The sequence below is a fragment of the Lissotriton vulgaris genome, chromosome 11, assembly GCF_964263255.1.
Source record: "Lissotriton vulgaris chromosome 11, aLisVul1.2, whole genome shotgun sequence".
NCBI lineage: Eukaryota > Metazoa > Chordata > Amphibia > Caudata > Salamandridae > Lissotriton > Lissotriton vulgaris.
Window position 1 is genome coordinate 1,097,374,517 of NC_141699.1, and position 24,377 is coordinate 1,097,398,893.

General features: G+C 46.4%; 1 long non-coding RNA gene across 1 annotated transcript in view; it reads left to right on the forward strand.

Annotated features, from left to right (window-relative positions):
• LOC147684225 (uncharacterized) overlaps nucleotides 1–24,377 on the forward strand; it is a 262,916-nt gene that overhangs the window by 190,345 nt on the left and 48,194 nt on the right. The window contains exon 4 of the long non-coding RNA XR_015300986.1: nucleotides 3,284–3,565. This is a non-coding gene — a long non-coding RNA (uncharacterized LOC147684225). The remainder of the gene's footprint in view (nucleotides 1–3,283; nucleotides 3,566–24,377) is intronic.

Genomic DNA, 24,377 nt, shown 5'->3' on the forward strand with positions numbered 1-24,377 from the left:
TGTCGATCATGCGCACCACTCTCAGGGCCGCCACCCACAAAAAAAGACATTCTCCTCCTTGGCCATTTTCATAAGCCTCAGCAGTAAGGCACTACTTCTGAATATAATTAATGTGTCCCTTACACAAGGGATATCCCTGCACACCCTCAAAACAGAATAAATCCTCCTACTCCTAAAGGAATCCAACTCAGACCCGATAAGCCCAGGAACCTATCAGACTATTACCCAACTCCCATTCATCGACAACACGATCGAACAGGTTGGTGCCTTCTTACTTCAAGAGCATCTGATGTCAACCGACTCCTACTCAAAAACACAATCTGTCTCCTGACACGTTTCAGCATCAAGAGTAAGACAGCAGCTATTCTTTGAGAATTACTACCTATTCGCTCTTTCCTTTTCCTGATGATCAATATATATATATATATATATATATATATATATATATATATATATATATATATATATATATATATATATATATATATATAAGAGCAAGGGTACTAGGTACCCGAAACGCATCAGGTTTGAGGTTCTTGTAAATAAATAACATCTGGCCTCACATCGCTGGGTTTGTGTCTCTGTTCGCCAAGTGGATGGAAGTGCAGAGCTTCAGGAATATTTTAGATATACCCATAAGAATTCTCCTTGGCAATCATAGACTAAAGATTCACCAATATACTGGAAACAGCCAACTGTAGTTAAATGTCTCCACAATCAAAACATCAACCACCTAAAAGAATGCCTCCATCACCCCAGTATGGAAGTCAAGCACCTACCTGAATTCTCACCACCAATGACAGGCAAGAACACAAAATCCCAGAGTGACTCTTCCAATGTGAGTCGGGAACAATGTACAAGGCATCTTTCCAGAAATAGAAAATCACAACGTTGTACCGTCGACTAGGACCACTCTTGGAAAGTGCAAGAAAACACCAACATGGCATCAACTCCCACACCTACAAAGAGTTTAAACGTACCTCCTTGAAGACGACCTCAGAACCACCGTTCAAGTGTGAATATGACTTGTTACAACGCGAGTCATCACAACGTGTGGCATTACAACGCGGTCATTACAACGACCACGTTGTTACCACGCAAAGCTATTACTATGCAAGTCATTACATTGACTTGCAGTAGATGGCGCTCTGACATTAGAAATGTATAATTTGCTATTCCAACTCCAGCCTACGTAACAATAGGGAAGGTGTTGGAATAGTAAATTATACTATTCTAATGTTAGCACGCCATCTACTGCAAGTCGATGTAATGACTTGCGTAGTAATGACATTGTGTGGTAACAACACAGTCATAACAACTGCGTTGTAATGGCATCGCGATGTGATGCCTGCGTTAACGTTGTTTCCCTTCAAGTGTGGGTCGTCTCCCTACTCTATCGGGGTAAACCTACTCACTGGCTGTCCTAAGTTCATCCAAATGGTCAAGATGTTTCCAGCTTTCAGCCTAGAATAAAACACAACACCCCTCTGCCAATCAGGCTCCCACCCTCCTCTCTCTGCAATTTAAAAAACAGCTAAAGATATCTTTCTAAAGAGCATCTCCCCAATCATCGATTGGGGTTCCCTCTGCCCACTCTGGCTACACTCAGGAGTGATTCACACTCCCATTGCCATCAGTCGGGAGTGATTCACACTCCCTTTGCCATCAGTCGGGAGTGATTTACACTCTATTTGCCATCAGTCGGAAGTGATTTACACTCCCTTTGCCATCAGTCGAGAGTGATTCACACTCCCTCTGCCAGTCAGGAGTGATTCGCACTCCCTTTGCCATCAGTCAGGAGTAATTCACACTCCCTTTGCCATCAGTCAGGAGTGATTTACACTCCCTTTGCCATCAGTCGGGAGTGATTCACACTCCCTTTGCCATCAGTCGGGAGTGATTTACACTCCCTTTGCCATCAGTCGGGAGTGATTTACACTCCCTTTGCCATCAGTCGAGAGTGATTCACACTCCCTCTGCCATCAGTCAGGAGTGATTCGCACTCCCTTTGCCATCAGTCAGGAGTGATTCACACTCCCTTTGACATGAGTCAGGAGTGATTTACACTCCCTTTCCCATCAGTCGGGAGTGATTCACACTCCTTTTGCCATCAGTCGGGAGTGATTCACACTCCCTTTGCCATCAGTCGGGAGTGATTCACACTCCCTTTGCCATTAGTCGGGAGTGATTTACACTCCCTTTGCTATCAGTCGAGAGTGATTCACACTCCCTCTGCCATCAGTCAGGAGTGATTCGCACTCCCTTTGCCATCAGTCAGGAGTGATTCACACTCCCTTTGACATGAGTCAGGAGTGATTTACACTCCCTTTGCCATCAGTCGGGAGTGATTCACACTCCCTTTGCCATCAGTCGGGAGTGATTTACACTCCCTTTGCCATCAGTCGGAAGTGATTCACACTCCCTTTGCCATCAGTCGGAAGTGATTTACACTCCCTTTGCCATCAGTCGGGAGTGATTCACACTCCCTTTGCCATCAGTCGAGAGTGATTCACACTCCCTCTGCCATCAGTCTGGAGTGATTCACACTCCCTTTGACATCAGTCGGGAGTGATTCACACTCCCTTTGCCATCAGTCGAGAGTGATTCACACTCCCTCTGCCATCAGTCGGGAGTGATTCACACTCCCTTTGACATCAGTCGGGAGTGATTCACACTCCCTTTGACATCAGTCGGGAGTGATTCACACTCCCTTTGCCATCAGTCAGGAGTGATTCGCACTCCCTTTGCCATCAGTCAGGAGTGATTCACACTCCCTTTGCCATCAGTCGGGAGTGATTTACACTCCCTTTGCCATCAGTCAGGAGTGATTCACACTCCCTTTGCCATCAGTCAGGAGTGATTCACACTCCCTTTGCCGTCAGTCAGGAGTGATTTACACTCCCTTTGCCATCAGTCGGGAGTGATTTACACTCCCTTTGCCATCAGTCAGGAGTGATTCACACTCCCTTTGCCGTCAGTCAGGAGTGATTTACACTCCCTTTGACATCAGTCGGGAGTGATTTACACTCCCTTTGCCATCAGCCGGGAGTGATTCACACTCCCTTTGCTGTCAGTCTGTTTGTACTCAGTCACACTCTCCATTTTGTAAAGTGCTGATACACCCAATCTTCGTTTGTGCGGTACAAATACCAATTTATATCTGCATAAATACAATAGGCTCTTGATATTTTATTTTAAATGTTTACTGTATGTTCTCTCTTATGTTGCTTTTCCATTATCTGTACTGAAGTGCTTTATTTTCCATCTCATATTTCCTTCCTAGGATGAAGCATTACCGTCCAAACTTCTGCCGAAAATGTTTACCAGCCATGTTCACCACAAACTTCAACCTTTGTGTGGCCCATCTAATGGCGCCTGGAGCTGGAGTTCTGTTCTGGGTGCTGTGAAATCCATTCTAGTAGAGTTTGTCAGTCGGAGAAAAAAATTCCCACGTGCCTCAAAACTGGGTTTAAGTTTGAACCGGAGATCAACTTTGATGCAGAAATTCACAAAACCGGACGTGTGTTGCAGCAGTCCTCTACGTGGTCCGATAAGGGGCGCGGCGGTAAGTGCATCTTTAATGACTCTGCAATACTAACCTCGGCTGGGGTAGATAAAGTCTGTCTCATATTCCTTAGAGACCTCAAGATGAAGGTGCTTGAATCAATTTCAAAGTTCACCTCAGGTTCCGCTGGTCTGGCTGATCCCACAAATATAGTCGCTGGCCTTGACACTTCTGCATTCAAGGGGGATGAGTCAGATCTGATATTGACAAACAGATGCCAGTTATTGCCTCTTAAGCCTGTTAAGAAAGACAATGCAGCTTGCTGGGCTGTTGTTGCCTCAGCATGTCCAAAATACTGCACGAGGAGGCAGTAAATTTCATCCAAGTATGCCTTTCCTGAGTCTATAGACGGCCTCTTAATTAGTTACCCTCCTCTTCATTAAAACGACTCTATCGCGTTGCACTACTGTGTCCAGGTGTGAGTATCAGTGATTCAGCCTTCGTTAATCTAGTGGAGGCCATTTTAAGATTGTCATATATCACATTTCAAGATGGCCGCCATCTTCAAGGACAGTTGGATTCGCTGTGGATTCTGCAGGACAGCAGCTTGAAACAATAGGTCATCATGTATTTATTTGCTGCAATTTAATTTTTTACGGTATTTTATTTATTTGTTTTTGCATTTATTAATTTGTTTTTGTAAGTCAGTCATGTGATTAAATTGAGATAGAGTGTGCCAGCCCTACTGTGAGGGAGAGGGAAGTTGCGCTTAGTCATTAGGATGCAAAAACTTGGCAGAAGAGGTGAGGCTTCAGGTGTGTGATGCAGAATAATATGCTAATATCCTGGGAGGACCTTGGTGGTGCAGGAACCTCCCTTCAAATATTTTCAATTTTGAAATTGATATTGAGAGATGGTGTTGGGAGCAGCCACAACCTGTGCAGGTAAGAGCAGTAGGGCGGGGTGTGTGTGTGTGTGTGTGGGAGGGGAGGGGGGGGTCCGAAAGACGACCCTGAGGGAAAATTAAATAAATACATAATTTTATCTAGTCTTTGTCTGTCCAAATTCCCCGCCACCCGGCCCCACCGCACTTATCTGCATGGGCTGCAGATGGTTGGGGAGCCAACCTTTGAATTCTGGTCAGGCGATATGGTGGAAAATATTTGACGAGGGATGCCGACCTGTGCTGTGCAGGGCTATTTGGAACACAAACCACGTTTCCATGGGAAGACGCATTCTGCATTCACTTAGTAGTCCCTGCCAGCTGCTGCTGCTCCCGGAAACAATGCATTCCATTCACTGCCATGAAAATACTCCGTTAGAGGCGGAACAATACACCTAACAGCCAATAGCAAGACAGTGAGAGGGCAATGCTCCTCCGAAGCCCCCTATGTGTCAGAAAGGGTTTACAAGCTCTGGTAAGAGCTGAGGAGGTCTGTCCTGCAAGACTGACTGCACGTTGTAAAAGGATATCAATGGAAGCATGGGGATGGGGAAGGGTTCAAGGCACCCCGCCTGCCCTTCCAGATGCCCACAGCTGCCAGAACACTATGCCAATTATTACCTTCCAATCCTTTGTGCTCCAAGAGCTGTTGCATACTACTGACACACTTTGTTGTGAACCTCAAGCAAGAATGGCACTCCTTTTATCCAAGTCCTCCTGCTTGAGAATCGCAAGCACTGAGCATGTTAACATTTTGAACCACAAACATATCTGCGACTTACGTCATTTCTATATGCACAGCGAATAGGTTTATTTCACACTTACAAGCCTGTACCTTGTGCACAACAGGCTTTGTGAGGGTGAAAGGCATTCCTTACACTTTGGCCCTTTTTCAGTTGCCTATTGGTAGATTGTGTGTGTTTCACACAGATCACTTTGTGATGCTTTGTCAAAGTGTGTAGGCTGGAGGCTCGCACTCTGCAAAGCACCGAACATTTTTTAACTCTGGACCACAGAGGAAAATGGGTGCCTGAATAAAAAAGATGGAATCTGGACAACAATGTGGCATTAATTAAGAGGAGGATCTGTGTACTGCCGCAAGTACATGCAAAGAAAGTAGGCCTGTGGTATATTCAACAATGAAAGTGCCCTTAACATTACATGTTTTGAATTGGTCTAGTGCAGCAATAGAAAGCTGAACTAGAATTAAAAAGATTTCTTGTCACCGAAAAAAGATAGCGTTAACTAAGAAATTTCTATTTTAATTAAGACGGCATACTTTGATTTTAAGTGAGAAAGTAAAGATAATATTTCCATTCTGGCAAGTTTACGAGCAGTAACGACTGGTATATGCAGCACTATATAAATCCAGTTCGATCACTCTTCAAGGCACTATATAAGCTGGTTCTTAGTATTCCAGACTCCGACAGCCTCGTTGTCCCCACCTCAGACTGATGACATGTTTAGGTGGACCAATGAAATTTGTGCAGGTCAACCAATGGGATGTGACAGGGTGGTCCTAGGGTTGCACAAAGATCTCTACGAGGCGCCGGTGTCCAGCCTATCAATTTAAAAGTCCACATCTACTCACATTCTGCAAGGGTGGTCACAAGTCCGTTTACTACCCACTGTAAGGGTCCACGTGCCTGGGCTGAATGCTGTAGTCTTGGTGGCTTTATGTAATGCGTGCATGCTCGCTCATTGAAGGTGTTATTCTAAGTCTGCCCATTTTACTTTTGTAAAGTAAATTAATCGCCTCTTAGAGGAATTACCACTGATGGTTCGAGGTTAGGAGATGTTGGTGACCTGGTGCCCGCTGGCGATTGACTGGATCCAGCAGCTCTCCTGCGGTGTTGTGTTGGGTCCTACATAGAGGTGCCTGAACTCATCATCTGAGAGGATTGATGACGTGCCTGCGTTCTCCTGCCAGGTGTCAACTGATTGGGCTTTGTAGAGGGTAAGAGGGGTGAGATTTCCGGGAGGGATCCGTTCTAGTTTAGTGTTAAATTTTAGGGAGACTCCAGATGACCCAATGGTGAACCCCTAGCCCATTTAAGGCAAAACTACATGAACTGTCGGAAGGACAGAGCTGGCTAGCTAGATCATCTTGTTTACTCAGATTCCAAAAATGAATAGAAAAGTCCGGAGTAACCAATGCGTATTTCTTGTAGTAAGTTTATTTCTCTTGTGATCCAAGATTTCTGCTAGAAAAAGACAGCCAACACGTGTTTTGCCCCTTCTCGGATCACAGGGCTGGGGCTTTCTCAAGGCATTAGCAGCTGTCAAAGATTATGAAATAAGACATTGATTGTCTGGAAGGTATTATTGCGATGCCGACCGCATCCCATTAATATTGGAATGAACCCACAACCTGCAGTGGCTATTATTGACGCTCTTAAGATACTCAACCTCAGGGTGCATTGAAAGCTCCACAGGAAGACAATATAGTGGACACACTGCCCCGCGTTCTAAGTGCTTGTACCTTCCTGACTGCCAGACTAATCATAATCTTTTATAACAGTTGCTAGCGCCTTTTTTTGGAATCAGAACAAACCAGGTGATTTAGCTATCCACCTCTGTCCTTCCTACAATCCAGGCCTCTCGATTGAAGTCAGGAGATGTTAGCACGCAAGCCAACATTTTAGGAGGGGAAAGTGGGAGATTAAACAAGCATTGGAAATGCAATAGGTCTCGCAGCATTAGAGTTAGTGCTTTTAGAATTGTTTATGGGTTTTTTTGTAAATCTTTAGCATTTTTGTTTCCTGTAGCCAATGCTAAAGAATTATAAAAAAAAGCCATAAACATTTCTAAAAGCTCTAACTCAAATGCTCCGAGACCTATTGCACTGTGTGAGGGTGAGGGGTTGAGGGTGAGTGAGGGTGAGTGAGGGTGAGTGAGGGTGAGTGTGAGTGAGGGTGAGAGTGGGTGAGGGTGAGTGAGGGTGAGTGAGGGTGAGTGAGGGTGAGTGAGGGTGAGTGAGGGTGAGTGAGGGTGAGGGTGAGTGAGGGTGAGGGTGAGTGAGGGTGAGTGAGGGTGAGGGTGAGTGAGGGTGAGGGTGAGTGAGGGTGAGGGTGAGTGAGGGTGAGGGGTTGATGTTGAGGGGTTGAGGGTGAGTGAGGGTGAGTGAGGGGTTGAGGGTGAGTGAGAGTGAGGGTGAGTGAGGGTGAGTGAGGGTGAGGGTGAGTGAGGGTGAGAGTGGGTGAGGGTGAGTGAGGGTGAGGGTGAGTGAGGGTGAGGGTGAGTGAGGGTGAGTGAGGGTGAGGGTGAGTGAGGGTGAGTGAGGGTGAGGGTGAGTGAGGGTGAGGGTGAGTGAGGGTGAGGGTGAGTGAGGGTGAGGAAGGGTGAGGGTGAGTGAGGGTGAGGGTGAGTGAGGGTGAGTGAGGGTGAGGGTGAGTGAGGGTGAGGGGTTGATGTTGAGGGGTTGAGGGTGAGTGAGGGTGAGTGAGGGGTTGAGGGTGAGTGAGGGGTTGAGGGTGAGTGAGGGTGAGGGTGAGTTAGGGTGAGGGGTTGAGGGTGAGTGAGGGTGAGGGTGGGGGGTTGAGGGTGAGTGAGGATGAGTGAGGGTGAGTGAGGGGTTGAGGGTGAGGGGGTGAGTGAGGGTGAGTGAGGGTGAGTGAGGGTGAGTGAGGGTGAGTGAGGGTGAGTGAGGGTGAGTGAGGGTGAGTGAGTGAGGGTGAGTGAGAGTGAGGGTGAGTGAGAGTGAGGGTGAGGGGTTGAGGGTGAGTGAGGGTGGGTGAGGGTGAGTGAGGGTGAGTGAGGGTGAGTGAGGGTGAGTGAGGGTGAGTGAGTGAGTGAGGGTGAGTGAGGGTGAGTGAGTGAGGGTGAGTGAGTGAGTGAGAGTGAGGGTGAGGGGTTGAGGGTGGGTGAGGGTGAGTGAGGGTGAGTGAGGGTGAGGGGTTGAGGGTGAGTGAGGTTTTTTTTTTTTTTTTTTAAAAGGCACAAGCAGGCTCTTTGGAGCAAGTATACTGCATTCCTCTTTCCTATAAACGCTCACACTTTGAAGTTAGCCTAGAGCAAAATAAAAAGGTTCCCATGTAAACACAGCTTGACATTTTACCTCGGTCTTTGAAAACCTAAAAAAACGAAAGTAAAAAACTTAAAAGCGGACTGTTATTCACTGCAAATCGGAATGCCTTTTCTTCCTCAAGTCTAAATCCTTTCAGTCACCAACAATAAATACAACTTTAAAGCTCAAAAGTAACTGTTACACAAGGTCAGGGGAGGGGCGAAGGAAGGCGCCATCGAGGGTAAAAACATAGCCTGCATGAAACATTCGCCTCTTCCTGCATGGGAGGTTTTTTTTTTTTTTGCTGCAACGCGCAATCCTTTCCCAGCATTTATGTGGAGTTACAAAGGCACATCACTGTACGTTGGAGGGCCAGCCTGACGTGTTTTCTGCTCTAGCAGCAGCTGCGGTTTCTGAGGAAACGAGGCTGATTTTCGAGTCAGGCTGGGAGCTTTTTTTCCCCTCCTTTCTCCAAGAGCCTACGTGCGGGGGAGGGGAGCGGAGGGAAGGGAGCGAGCAAGCTGCATTAAAAAAACTCCACGGCTTCTCAGAAAGGGGAGGGCGGAGAGAGAGAACAGGAGCAGCCTGCTGGGAATTTGCCTCGCGCTTTTCTTTCTCAACGGTTCTTGCGCTGTGTTGCAATCTTTGCTTTAAAAAAACATCCATTGTGGAACCGGTTTATTTATACATGTTCGGCTCGTCTTAGGTTCGCAGATAATGAGAGAAACGACCATTCAAATCAGAAAGAAAAGAGACCCCGCTGGCTCAGATGTATCTAACTACCACCAATGTTCTTTTACCTTTTTTTTTTTAAATAACATGCTTTTCCAAAAACAAGACGCAAAAACATCCTTCCCATAAAAGGAGCACCGATTTCTATTGGAAGATATCTGGATTATATGCACACTTGGGTTAAACAACAAGCCTTTCACCGTAACACGGCGGGCAGGGGAGGGGGCGGAGAGGGGAGAGGTGCGACACGGCAGGCAGGCAGGGGAGGAGAGTAGGAGGAGGAGGGGGGAGGAGAGTAGGGGAGGCACGGCCTAGCGGCAGGCAGGCAGGGGAGGAGAGGAGGAGGGGGGAGGAGAGTAGGGGAGGCACGGCCTAGCGGCCGTGCAATCAAGTAGTGAGGGGGCGGAGCTGGGGGAGGCTGTGAGAGAGAGTAGGCAAGGCTAGCGGCAGGCAGGCAGGGGAGGAGAGGAGGAGGGGGGAGGAGAGTAGCGGAGGCACGGCCTAGCGGCCGTGCAATCAAGTAGTGAGGGGGCGGAGCTGGGGGAGGCTGTGAGAGAGAGTAGGCAAGGCAGGCGGCTGGGGGCATGTGCACGCGCATTTAAGCTCAATGCGCATGCGCATTGAGCTTAAATTTCTCTAGCACTGCAAGGAATCGCCACGATTCCTTGCAGTGTGGATAAAGAGCGGATAAGTGCCAATACTCTCGCCTTGCTCGATGCGCATGCGCATCGACAGGCGAGACCTAAAAAAATAATCAGGATAGTGTATTTCCCCCATTGGCTTCTATTGAAGCAGAGGTAAGTTCAGGCGGGCGACAGCCACAAGGAAGCCACTTTTGAACTAAGAAATCTTGAATCTCCCACCTGAATGTGGTCTACCATTGGCGGGTATGTGTTGATGACCAGGAGCCCATTGGCACCTGATTTAATGGTGCCCCTTTCATGCTGTGTTCTTCTAGGTCCTTCACAGACACACCTACCCTCTCCCACCCTGTGTCCATCGATTGAGGTCTGGAGAGGTTGGTGGCAAGATGGCTGCTCGGTCTGATTTAATCTGCACATCTCGGGTTGCATTCTTCTGGGTTCTACATAGATACCCCTGTGCCCTGCTGCTCGATACGGATGGATGATGTGGCTCCGCCAACCCACCCGGTGCCTATCGACTGAGGTCAGGATATGTTGGTCACCAGAAGCTCCGTGGGCCGGAATTAATCCTGCACCATTCTTGCTGCGTTCTTCTAGGTCCTTCACAGACACACCTGTGATCTCCCACCTGGTGCCTATCGAGAGAGGTCAGGAGATGCTAGTCAGTGAAGCCCCCTGGAGCTGAATTTAATCCCGCAACTCTCATTGTCCATTCTTCGATGTCCTTCACAGACACGCCCCCCCCCCACCCTCCCACCTAGCCAGGGACATTTTAAGGATTTGTGGGTCCCTGTTCGGAAGAGCTTTGAATTTATGAACCAGTTTCATCCGTTTCATGCCCTCTTTGGCCAGGTCACGGACAGACACTCGCCCAAATTCTAAATGTATTTACATCTAATATTCAGGGATAGTGACGCGTATTTTCAATAGGGGGACACAGCAGCAGCTCACTAATATTACTGCAAATATTCTCTGACACCCTCTTATTTCTTATATGCGAGGTCCTATTCTGATGTAAGAGACACGTTTTTATGTTTGTTGCATGAAACAAACAACATTTTCAGCAAAATGTCTGTAATAGACACACATCAGCCACATTAACAATACATTGAAGGAAAAGTGTATTTAAAACCATGTTTATGGATTATTCAAGGTCATCACCAGGGCAAGATTCTCTCTGCAGGACAGAGCTGGCTCTATCAGGGGGGCCCTGGGTCAGAGCCCCAAACGTTGCCCATGCCTTAAATTAAAAGGTCTGTGACTGCACCTGGCGCATATGGGTTCACGTCAAGAGATGCTGGTCACGAGTTTAATGCTGAACCCCTCAAGCTGCGGCCCCCCCCCCCCCCTCCCCCCGAAACCCCCCCGTCCCGTCGCCCAGTGATTGGACCGCGAGCCCTTCCCGCCCTTTGAGATCTGAGCCCGACATGATGTCCTTTCTAAGCAGTCTTCAAAGGTTGCCACCGGTGTGTGGATGAAATTGAAACTCGGGCACACGAACATCTTTATCGATCGCACGGTGTCTTTGAGGGGTTTATGGTCAATTATGGGTAGTGACATCAACGGCGCCGCGAGGCGGGAACAAACCTTTACCTCCTCGCCACATGTCGGGTCGGCAGGAGCGGCTCCGAATTTCATCATGTCTTGGAGGAAATGAAGGGAACATCCCAGCGGCGCCCAGGGGGTCAGAAGCAGCCCGTGTTAGACGCAGAGGGTCAGTGTGAGGGCAGCCTTCCGGGGTGCCACCAGCAGGAGGCGCCAAACCTCACCCACAAGACACAAACTGGGCCTCGTTAGCAGGGGAGGCGGCGACATAACACCAGTGCGACGAAAAAACGACGTACCCCGCGCTGTTAGTGCATACAAGATGCCCCTGGGGCCAGGGTGAGACTTAGGAGAGGCCAAGCCAGGGGCGTCAAGCAGCACCCGGCCTCAAAACCAGGGGCGGAGTCAAAAACAGAGAGCCACATGTTTGGCAGAGCTGCGTCATTTCCTCTTACAAGATGGCTAAAAAGATTCACAGAGGGTGAACTTATCTTCTGTGGGGGAGCCCCAGAGTCCCCCCAGGCTCCATCTGCGCCTCTCCCCTCGCCCTTTCCATGATGGCTGCCCCTGCTGGAACCACCAGGAGACAGTGTCCGGCACTGTCCACCTGGAGTCAAGTTAGCCTGGCTGATGACGGCTGATAGCCAGAAACCGGTCCTAGGATGCTTGTTTCCAGTCCAGGGAAGACATGGCTTGGTAGTTCGGGCTGGACCGTTCCCATGAGGCACAGGGTCAGACTGATTTTCATATGGCCATGTCTGAACTGGGGTGGCGGAGTGAGCTAAAGAATTGTGATGGATTAAACCCAGATCAGTTGACTGGGGGTGAGTGTTTGCAATGTTCAACACTCCGTGCATCATCCCCTTTGGTTTTGCGCTGTCCACCTGAAGCCCACTCACATCCTGGGGAAGCCAGAGGGGGGTGGGGACGCCAGGTGCCTGCCATTGCTGTCTCCTGCTATGCTCGGGGGCAACAGTCAGTGTCTGGTTCTAAAGGTTCAGACCAGGTGCCCCATTGAGGAGGGCGACAGTGGTGAGGGGGGCGGGGGGGGGGGGAGAACTGGGGAGGCTGCCGCCTGCCACTCCCAGCGCTGCCGATTCAATCCATTGCCCGTCCAGCAGCCGCAGCAGGTAGGATCCCAGGGCTTGAGGGAGGGGAAGTCATACCACCAGGAACCCTCTGAGGTCCTTCAGAGAGAACCAGGCCCACCCTTTGTGGGCCAGGACCAGCTGAGTGGGCTGAGGTGCTCTCTGAGCTACATAAAATTATCCCCTCTCCAGCACTTAATATAGTGGGCCAGGGGGCATCGCCTGTAGCTTCATGTCCCGACAGAATCACCAGAGCGGTGACCATCACACCATGTCCAAGGGTGACAAGGCGTGTCCGACAGAATCACCAGAGCTGTGACCATCACACCATGTCCAAGGGTGACAAGGCGTGTCCGACAGAATCACCAGAGCGGTGACCATCACACCATGTCCAAGGGTGACAAGGCGTGTCCGACAGAATCACCAGAGCGGTGACCATCACACAATGTCCAAGGGTGACAAGGGTGGTGCAAGCCACATTTGAACTCAGTTTTGGCTGGGGGCCAATTTGGTCTTATAAAGGAGCTAGAGTCACCATGCCGCGGCCACAAGGTGACAATATCTGCAGCGCACATGCGCAGGCTACGTATTTTGAACACCCACTGAGCCCGTTGTCATGGGGCTTCTTTTTCATCTCTTCTTATTTTCAAGCCATATTTTCAGTTATTTGTTTGTAAATGCGTGAAGCGGAGTTCAGCGAGGTCTGGAGATCAGTTCTGTCCAACGCTGGCCCATGAGGGAGATTCATTTGCCAGTTCTTCAGGCTGAGCACATGGAACACATTTACATACAATTATTGTACAAATAATGACTTCCACAATCCATTCCTTTACAGAAACTCAGCAAGGTCCGGCCCTTGTGATCCAGCGTTGGAGGCCTTAGCCTTCGATCATTCTGATGAAAAGAGAATGTATCGGCCCCCCATGATGCTATAATGATGCTACTGGAAGGTGGAAACAAGCGAGGAGTAAAGATTGCTTTACTCCCTTCCCTGATCCAGGGGGAAGTCATTTGTACTTCCTAAGTGAGGTAGAGAGAATTGATGGTCATTTCCTGCTGATATGTAGGGGCATCTTTCCTGTGGAAAAGGGGGCCAGCCCTCTTCCATCTGTATCCCATCCCTGACACGTCATTGGACGCGGGGGGGGGGGGGGGGTTGGTCCCCCAAGCAGAGGAGTGCGTAAGGCATGGAGTGTGCGACTGGGGTGAGATGCCTGATCTCAAACCCCAACTGGAGGAGGGGCAACAGTTTACCACATCCCAGAAACCGAACCAAAAATGTTCCAGAATCTACTAGGGCAGGGGTCACCAAACCGGTCCTGGAGGGCCGGATCCATGCTAGATTTTTTGATATCCCCATTGAGATACATGTAGTTATTTTAAAAATCTGGCATGAATCCGGCCCTCCAGGACCGGTTTGGAGACCCCTGTACTAGGGCAACAAGAAAACTTGGCATCTGCTTTGGAACGAACGCCTTCCAGAGGTTTTGCTTTCGGTTTTGCTGTTTTTGTTTTGATAACAAGGTGTCCCTCTAGAATAGGGGCCTTCATTCCACCCTAAGCCCCTGACACAGACTAACCTAGTCAGAACAGGTTTCCCCTCTTGTAGAAGTGCCTGCTGTGCAAGTTATCCTCTGGTGTTAGGACTTTCAAAGGCCCCTCATCCCTTCTGTCCCTGGTAGCCATGCTCTCCAGTCTGTAGAAGAGAATGGCACTTGGTACTCCGGAAGTCACATCTACAGCTGACTTTTAAAGGGCCGGCACCTGCCTCCTGGCCTCCTGTTTCCTTACTGCCGGATTAGTTCCCCGTGGCTTGACTCTTGGGTTTATCATCTGCCATTGGAAAATCCAGGGCTCTCATGTTGGACCGCGCCTGTGTATTTCCTTCCTTGTCCTGGTATCTGAGGAGGCGGCCTTCTTGGTCTGCACAAGTGGTCAGCACCCACACCACCCGCAAGGTGGAAAAGGATACACCCCCTCATCCGAAGCCTCGTCTTCCCCACCCATTGGAGTCGGCGGTACTCCTGTTCCCGGAAGCCTTGCAGTCACGGTACTCCAACAGGCCCTGAATATGTGGCAGTCATGGAACTTGTCCTGTACTACAGAGCGCACGGGCAGCCTCCAGGCAGCTGCTTGCATCCTCTGGTGCTCAGACAGCCTTCTTAGAGAGGCTCTCATGCCCCTTCTGTGTTAAGAGGGGTCTGGAACCAGTCCCACACTCCTTGAGTAAGGGTTCTGAAATTATTTTGTGCTCTGTGCTTTTGCGTTCTTTACCCCTTCCATCTCCTACTGTGACTGTCCTCCTGTCCAGCTCGCCCGCAGTCCACTACCCTCGGCTGTCTTTGGTTCTGTGCCTCCTCTGCTCATTGTTCTGCCTCTTGCTTCTCATTCTTTTTAGTTTGAAGTTTATTAAAGTATAGAGAAGCAAAGACAGAAAATGAAGAAACAATCATAAGTTATAAAAAACAAGAAATCTCTCACAAAAAAGTAGAACTGATTAATAAATCTATACAGAAAAATATGGCAAACGATAATGCTTATGAACAACAGGAGGATTGAGGTATAACCTGTAGAATAAAACACATAAGTGAAATGAAAAAACATTAAATGCAATTAAGAAAATGCAATCACTGTGGTTTTTGGACCTCAACAGTGCGGACTTGAGAAGTAGGTGGGATCGTGACAACTCTGGATAAATACTCGGTGAGGGGAAGCCATAAAAGATCACGTTTGATTGCAAGGGAAATGGGGGAAACAAAATTAGTGTCTAGACGGTGATGCCGCGTTGGAGTACCGACGGAGAGAGCGGTGCTTCACCTATGTCCTGAGCCGCAGCCAGGTGGGGTGGGGTCTCTACTTCTTACAAATCAGTGAACAACTGTAATTGTGAGAAGATACGGAACAAGTACACCTAGGAGGTCCAGGTGACATATATATCAGTATCTAAGTTGTTCAAAAATTTTATAAAAAACACTTCTTCACACTTTGGGGTTTTTTAGTTTGCAGTAGCGTCATTTCAAGGTCCTGAAGAAAGCAAGGCCATTTGGCCATTATTTGCTGAAACATGTTGACCACGTTCCACCACTAGACAGTTTATACATTTTTCCCTGTCTTGGCTATTTTTAATATTGGCGTTGGGAGCTATATCCAATTGAAACAATTTTTGGCTTCCTAAACCAATTTTATTCACTTTTTCTTTACCCTTTGATATCACATTGTTTTTTGCACTGCACTTTTCACCCCATCAGTTACATCACTCACACATAATCTTTCCAACTGAAAGCGACCCCACCCTGCCTACAGGAAGGTCAGCCCCTTCCTGATAGAGATAAGACCAGGTGCTGTGTTGGTCCTCGGAGCCCCAAATGATGAAGGGCGGTTCCGAGTGGTGACTGATGGGTGTTAGAGACCAGACACTGACCTGACCTGGCTCTTGTTATTTAAGAAGATCTGTTGTATGGCTAGTGGTAATAACTCACTACCGTTGTCTCCAATAACCACTTGTATAAATTCTGACCCTCTGATACCCTTTTTTGTGATGAATATTTGATAGGGCATGTACTCAGAGCTGGTCACTAAATTAGCCCTAGGGTCCCCCATAACTGTATGTGTTGTAGTTAGACGGTGATTAAAACAGACTGCATTCCACCAAGCATTGAAGGAAACATCATTAGCTTGTTTCCAATGAGATGTAATATGGTGTAAGGCAATGGCTATCAAAAGGGCAATTAATTTATGGTTGTGGGATGAATCGGCAAAAATAGGAGAAAGAGAACCTAGAAAAATGTTAACAATGGAGAAGGAAAAATGAAAATTGAAAATCTTTTTAAACTGGGACCATACCAATTGCCAAAAACGAAAAATGGGAGGACAATCAAACTATAATCACAAAGAAGGGGCGAGGGTTAAAGACAATTTATACTTCGCCACCCCAGGACCCCCGAGAGAACACTAGTGTACACACGAAAGGGGTGGAAGGAGTAAATAATAATACCGTATATACTAATATGGTAAAAAATAGAGTCAGCCCCAATAGGTCTTCGTCAGGACCGTCGCATTCGGTTTCTCTCGGGGTCCCCCCGTAATCTATCACAAGTCTGGTACGCGGTGCCACGGGTTGTACCAGACTTGTGGAGGACAAGCCTGCAGAACGATTGTGTTCTCTGGCGTCCTGTACACCGGACACCAGTGCGAGTATTTGTAACACATAAACTCGTGATTGTTTTCCCGCACTCAAGGGGATACTCTCCACAGGATTGGTTAGGATCCCTCGGACCTACCTCCCTGTAGGGGTAATAATTTTCCCCCAGATTACGGGGGGACCCCCGAGAGAAACCGAATGCGACGGTCCTGACGAAGACCGGAGTGACCATACAGGCGCATCAAGAGCGGTCAAAACATGTTGACTCTGGCAGTGGTAGGAGGGAAGCCTTGAGGTTCCTAATTATCTCCTGAAGGCAATTTCCCATCCTCTGTTCATTCATCTTTTTAATCCTGGTAGAGGTGCCAAGTAACGTTTGATAAAGTTGTTTTTCAAGTTGACACCTTTAACCAGTCTTAAATTCACTCCCAATACTGCACTATTTCTTTGTCGCACTTTTCGGTTTTGAAAACACAAGGTGTTTGCACTATTTTCACCACAGTGGTTGTATTAAGTGTTGTGTCTGTTTAGTTTGTTTGATTATATGTTGTGTTAAGTGGAATTTATTATTTTTCCCCCTCCCTTATGCTCCGTCCTGTGTGGGGTACACCAGGGCGTATTGTAAGCAGGCCCGATGATAAAGCATGTCACATACCTCGGTATGTGAGTGAGGGCAGTTTTTCCAAATAGAGGGATTTGCCCTATTGGGGCTGACTATTTTTTACCATATTAGGACAATCGAACAACATATGCTTCAAATCAGCTGAAGAGCAGGGACAGGACCAACAAGTGGAGGGAGTGTCTGAGGAAAACGATGACAGAAGTAATGGAGTAAATAATGTACGATTATAAACAAAAAATATGGTTGGGTAGTGTTAGCAGCTCTGGAGGTACTATGAATTTTTGACCAAATTTTATCCCATAAAGTGAAGGACCAAACTTGAGATAAATCTTTTTCCCAAGCCAACTCAACCCTAGATTTGATACGATCAGTAGAAGATTGAATAGATTTATAGAGAAAAGAAGCAGAAGGGGACTGATCAAGCGCATTGGAAACAGGAAGATAAGCTATAGGGATAGGATTAGTAGCAGGAAGTGAAGAAAGGTATTGGGTAAGAGAGGGAATCAGTGACATATATTGTGTACGAGAAGAGTAGGGCAACGAAAATTGTTTTTGGAGGTCCTGAAAAGGAAGAGGTTGATTACCCGAAAGAAGTTGAGAGATCCATTTTAAACCAAGAGAATGCCAGGTTTTCCAATATAATGAGCGATTACGAATTTGGAGGTGTTTATTATGCCAAATAGGTTGGATATGGGTCGAGGAAGCAGATGGATAAGAGGATGGTAAGTAAGATTGAAGAAGAGAACGAGAACGGGAGATAATGGGGGAGCAAAGAGACGTTACGTTAGAAGTGAAGGAAAGAACCTCACTAAAATCAAAAGGATGAAGGAAAGAAGAAGATTCTAACTTTAGCCAAAGAGGGGGATAAAAAGGAAGGTCCGAAGAGAGCCAACGCAAAGCTTGCTTTAATGAAAAAGCGTTATGATAAGATTTGAAATTAGGAAATTTAACCCCTCCTAGTGATTTATCTTTTTTCAAAGCAGAAAGGGCTATTCGAGATTTCTTACCCTGCCACAAACATTTGAGCAGAATAGAGTCTATCGACTTGAAGTAATAGTCTGGAATGTGAATGGGAATCATGGAGATGGAATAGAGTACTAGAGGTGCCAACATCATTTTGATGGAGTCAAGACGGCCCCACCAAGAAAGGAAGAGAGGATTCCAGCGAGTAATAGCCGCATTAAGTTTAGCAGAAAGTGAATCGAAATTGAACTTAAGAGTGTCTGAGAGACGAGGAGCAAACCAAACACCTAAATATTTAATCTTAGAAGGCTGCCAAGAAAAGCCAGAATTATCAAAGAGATGTTTTTGACAGAGAGGGTTTAAGGGCAAGATTTCACATTTATCAATATTAAGACGATAACCAGAAACATTAGAAAAAGAGGAAACTTGATTTAAAAAGAAAGGTAAAGTGGATTGTAGGTCCGAACAGTATAATAAAATATCATCAGCATAGACTGATAATTTAACTTGCTGTTGGGAGCCATAATGAAAACCAGAAATATTTTCATCAAGTCTGATTTTAGTCAAAAAGGGTTCTAAAGCTAAAACAAACAAAAGAGGGGATAAGGGGCAACCTTGACGTACACCCCGTTGAAGGGGAAAATAATCGGATGTCATACCGTTTGCAAAAATTGAAGCATGAGGGCTAGAATAAAGTAAAGAAATAAGAGAAATGAATTTAGGTGAAAAACCGATCCAACGAAGAGCTTGAAACATAAAGTTCCATCCTATTCTATCGAGTTGCTGCTCATTCTGACCTTTACTTTGCCTGTTTCTGTCCGTTTTTTTTTACTTTCTGCTTGTTTCTGACCTTTATTTTGCCTCTTGCTGCCTGTTTCTGCCCTCTATTTTCCATATTTCTGCTTGTTTCTGACCTTTATTCTGACATTGCATCCACAGAGCCCAGATACCCCTAGGTGTCACAGTGCTGTGTTGTACAAATGCTGATTGTTTTTTTTCCCAACAGTGGCACTTTCTTTAGCATCACAGAAGCCCAGATGGCTGCTTTGCAGATTACTTCCAATGTAAATTTAAGAAGCCACTGATGCTCCCTGGTCATTACTGCTCAAGTTCGATTCAGTTAAATCAAAACATACTAAAGAAGTCCTTAAATTATGGGATATGTCTCACAGCACCATGTACACTCAATGTATTAATTCATATAGAGTAAAAAGAAGCAACAGCAGTCATTACAAATTCAGGAGCAATTCTAATTCATTGCGTTCATCACTATCTCTATATAAGAGAGTTTATAGGTTGCCCAAAGCGAGTGTGCATAAGATAAGGAATATAAGGTGCTTAGTAAAAGGAAGAAAAGTAGAGGAACATACAAATATATTTACAAATTTATATTCAAGATCCGTCGATTGACACAATATGATATTATTAGTGTAGCCTGGTCTATTGTATAAGTTCTATACACAATTTTCATTAAATGGAGACATTGCTTCCAAAATTATTTGCACCAGAAAATGTGTAACATCATCCAGGTAATCAAAAAGAGCGTCGACGTTTCGACTCGTCTTAGAGCCTAGAGGTAAGTTGGACCGTGGCCATGCGAGTCTTCATCAGGACTAAAACATTGGGCAACCAAGGGAGTAGTGTGAGCCCTGAAATGAGGTAAATATATATGTCAGGCTGTTGCAATAAACTTGCGACCAAAAGTAATGTCGCAATGAACTAGAGCAAGGACAAAATTGGCTTACCCAGTAGAAATGGAGAACCAAGTGGAATTCTTCACTCGTAGTCCCAAGGTAACTGAGTGATACCTAAAAACATAATAGGGTGGTCAATTGACTCACTCTCTATTAAATCTTAAATGATGCTTCGCTTAAGCGAAGCATCATTTAAGATTTAATAGAGCGTTCACACTACTCCCAATGTTTTAGTCCTGAGGAAGACTGGATTATGTTACACATTTCTGGTGCAAATAATTTTGGAAGCAATGTCTCCATTTAATGAAAATTGTGACTGCTGTTGCTTCTTTTTACTCTACATTGCTTCCAAAATTATTTGCACCAGAAAATGTGTAACATCATCCAGGTAATCAAAAAGAGCGTCGACGTTTCGACTCGTCTTAGAGCCTAGAGGTAAGTTGGACCGTGGCCATGCGAGTCTTCATCAGGACTAAAACATTGGGCAACCAAGGGAGTAGTGTGAGCCCTGAAATGAGGTAAATATATATGTCAGGCTGTTGCAATAAACTTGCGACCAAAAGTAATGTCGCAATGAACTAGAGCAAGGACAAAATTGGCTTACCCAGTAGAAATGGAGAACCAAGTGGAATTCTTCACTCGTAGTCCCAAGGTAACTGAGTGATACCTAAAAACATAATAGGGTGGTCAATTGACTCACTCTCTATTAAATCTTAAATGATGCTTCGCTTAAGCGAAGCATCATTTAAGATTTAATAGAGCGTTCACACTACTCCCAATGTTTTAGTCCTGAGGAAGACTGGATTATGTTACACATTTCTGGTGCAAATAATTTTGGAAGCAATGTCTCCATTTAATGAAAATTGTGACTGCTGTTGCTTCTTTTTACTCTATATGAATTAATACATTGATTGTACAGGGTTGATCTGTGAGACATATCCCATAATTTAAGGACTTCTTTAGGATGTTTTGATTTAATCGATTCTAGTGAAAATATTGGTTAAAGACCATTGTATTTGGATATTGTTGAAAACCCAGGTCTTTAACTTTTTGGGTCACCCCATTTTTGATAATGGTGTTCAAGTTTGATTCAGAGCGGAGAGGAGTGGACCGCATAAAACTCCTGAATAGAAGGAGCTTCCCATCACGTAGGAGAGGACTGAGAAGCCAGATGGCATGGATTAGGGCTACCATGAGAAACAAAAAGATTATCTGGATGCCTAAAGTCCATTGTCAGATTCGTGGGCCACCACATGGCCTCCCCATATTCAGCATCCTAAGTAGGATTGGGGGGGGGGGGGAACGTTTTAATCAGGCGTTTCTGGTTAAAGTTCAAGTATTACTTACACCGTTGGTAAAAATAAAGGATGATACCTGAGGGCCACCGGATCTTCATGAAACAGCAGCTCTGGCTCATTAACAAAGAAAAATCAAAGTTCAGAATAGCAGTAGGGCAATCATAAGCTGGAGAAAGTCAATTTCGGTGCATTACCAAATTATTAAATAAAACCTCCAACGAGAAATGTGAGGAACATAAAACACAAACAAAAATGAAAGATGGGTCACGGGGAGGGGGTGGGGACAAGAAACCCCCACAAGAAAACAGGTAAAATGAAAAATGGTCAGAAATAAGGGGGAGTGGAGAGGCTCTAGGGTATATGTAGATTTAGGAGTACTGTTGAATAGGTGGGGCTCTAGGGACTAGGTTAGGCCTAGGTAGGAAGCAGCTGATAGGCAGGTGATGGTTTGGAGGCATGGTTGCAAGTACTGGAGTATAAAGGGTTAACGATACTCGGGTACATGCAGATGGAGAGGTATTAGGAAATATGTCGGTGTAGACACAAGAGCATAGGGGGTGTTAGAGGTACCAGGTGATCGGCATGGGGAGAGGGACTTTTTTACGTGCAGGTGTGTGAGAGGGTGGAGTAAAAACAAAGATAGTTGAGGAGAAGGAAGGAGGAACAGACCTGGGTATTGGAACGTGACTGAAAGGAGGAGGAAAAGAAAGGGTGTAAGGTAGGGGTCAAGACAGAGAGGATGAACTGAGAAGGTGATGGGACACAAGGTGTCTCCCCCGTAAACAAGGGTTCTTTGTTATCCAGGAAAAAGGCGTATGGGTTGTTTTTTGTCATGAAGGGCTTCACGAGAGCGGATTCCACATCCTGCGAATATTACTCATTCGGACACATTTGAGGAAGCAGGGTGGTGGACAATGTCCTTCCACAACCAGTTTCCTTTTCTTCGGAATTACATGCAACGGTATGAAACGTGGTCAACAGCACGCCAACACACCAGAGGAGAGGGGTGACATGCAATGCTTTCTCCTCACTGTCATAACCGCAAGGCTATAAAATGGGAGGAGCCAATCAGGGCGTCATTAAACAACATGGTCTCCTTGACGTCTACGCTGGAGCCTGCAGCAGAGACGGTCACCCAGTCGCTTCAGAGGACACACTTCCTACGGTTTGCTCAATGGACAATGACATAGGTGTTCAGAAGGTCAGTTGCATACCTCTCCACCTTTATCTTTAAGTCCACAGGGTAGGGATGCTGTTTTTTGTTTTTACACCTTCCTATAATGAGGAAGACCTTTTTGGGATAGTGGCATTAAGATTGGACGTCCAAGCGGCAATAAAAGATGAGGGCAAGCATTGATGCCTCTCGCTCCACATATTCCTCCTTCTCCAAGTTCCACAGGTCTCTTGGGCTCACCTTCTGTTTGCCACCCAAGTGTCGGCAAAGCGAGATATTAATAGGAATAAGTCCTGTCTTGGTCCATCACGCTGCCTTGCTTGTCCCCTCTCAGGGATTTATATGAAGAATGAGCAGAGTTAGTTTCAAACTTTTTCCGTATTTTTGTTTTAACTTTTCCAATTTTAAGTAAGAAAAAAATGCTAATCATGGAAGAATTCTTCCACGAAAACATTTACAGCAAAAAAACTTTTTTAAAGAGAATTTTGACTGCAGTTAAAGTTGTGTAAAGGTGATAAATTTCACTGATTCACAACGTTTGTTAGCTTCATAAAACTGTGCCAGTAGAGTTTTAATTTGGTGCAGCCCCACAGTATGTAAAATTTGAAATCTGAGACAGCTTCCCTCAGTCTGACCACGCCTCTCACATTTCCTCCTCTACTTTTGATTGGCAAAAAAAAAAGGTGTCAGACTATCCCTGTCAGCAGAGTCCTTCTGCATCCCTGATTACTTGTCAGCCATGAGGGGAAGGGGAACAAACAGGAAGGTCCCCATTTTATTGACACATACCCTAAAAATAGTGAGAGTCCTCGCCTGTCGGGAATAAACAAGATAGGTTTCATCCCTAAGGTGGTCTGGGTCTGCTGAAAAGGTCTGCTTGAGAGTTTAGTGCACCTGATTGGTGGGATGTGGACAACCTATCCTCAATGGCTATAGTGCAAGCCAATGAGTGCTGTTCTTTCCCCCGCCGCCCCACCGTTGCCTTCAGTTGCTCAAGCCGTAGGAGAGTCAGTGAAATCAGCAGTGACTGTCGCCTCTGCTTGTCTGCTCTGAGTGGGCTTCTCTGCCCCCCTCACTGCTTACATGTATGCACCTTTGTCCTATACAGACCCTCTGGGCACCTAATGACAGTCTTGGCACCGGGCCATGTACGCCTCACGATCAAAGAATGGCCATTGAATTGACTTGAAGGCCGCCCCGGAAACACTGAAGGCGGCGATTGATACAAAATGATAAAGGAGTATTCCAATTTCTGATTGGCTTTCTGAAAGCTGCGCTGGGTTCTATTCTGCGTAGATTCTAAACGTAGCGCGTGCCTTGCAGACCACAAAGGAAATGTGAAAAATCAACCTGAAGGCTCTGATTCATGGGACCCACAAAGATGCTTCTTGCTGGGGACTGACAATGGAAGGAAGGGTTGACTTGGATCTGTGTTTATCAATTTCAAGAGGAATGGAATGGAATGTTCCCCATAGAGGACCAGACGCTACCGTTTATTGGCCTCCGCCTTTGAGGTCTCATCCTGAAGGCTCTGATTCATGGGACCTACAAAGGTGCTTCTTGCTGGGGACTGACAATGGAAGGAAGGGTTGACTTGGATCTGTGTTTATCAATTTCAAGAGGAATGGAATGGAATGTTCCCCATAGAGGACCAGGCGCTACCGTTTATTGGCCTCCGCCTTTGAGGTCTCATCCTGAAGGCTCTGATTCATGGGACCTACAAAGGTGCTTCTTGCTGGGGACTGACAATGGAAGGAAGGGTTGACTTGGATCTGTGTTTATCAATTTCAAGAGGAATGGAATGGAATGTTCCCCATAGAGGACCAGACGCTATCGTTTATTGGCCTCCGCCTTTGAGGTCTCATCCTGAAGGCTCTTCTGAAGAAGGGTTGGGCCAAAGTGTGTAACGCTTCTCCAGGTGGCTCTGAGACAGATCTGTCCATCACTTGGTAAGGAGTTCTGTCCTATCTGTACTGCCCTGTGCTCTGCAGTGATGACCTTGGGGTCCAGCCGAGGCAAGAT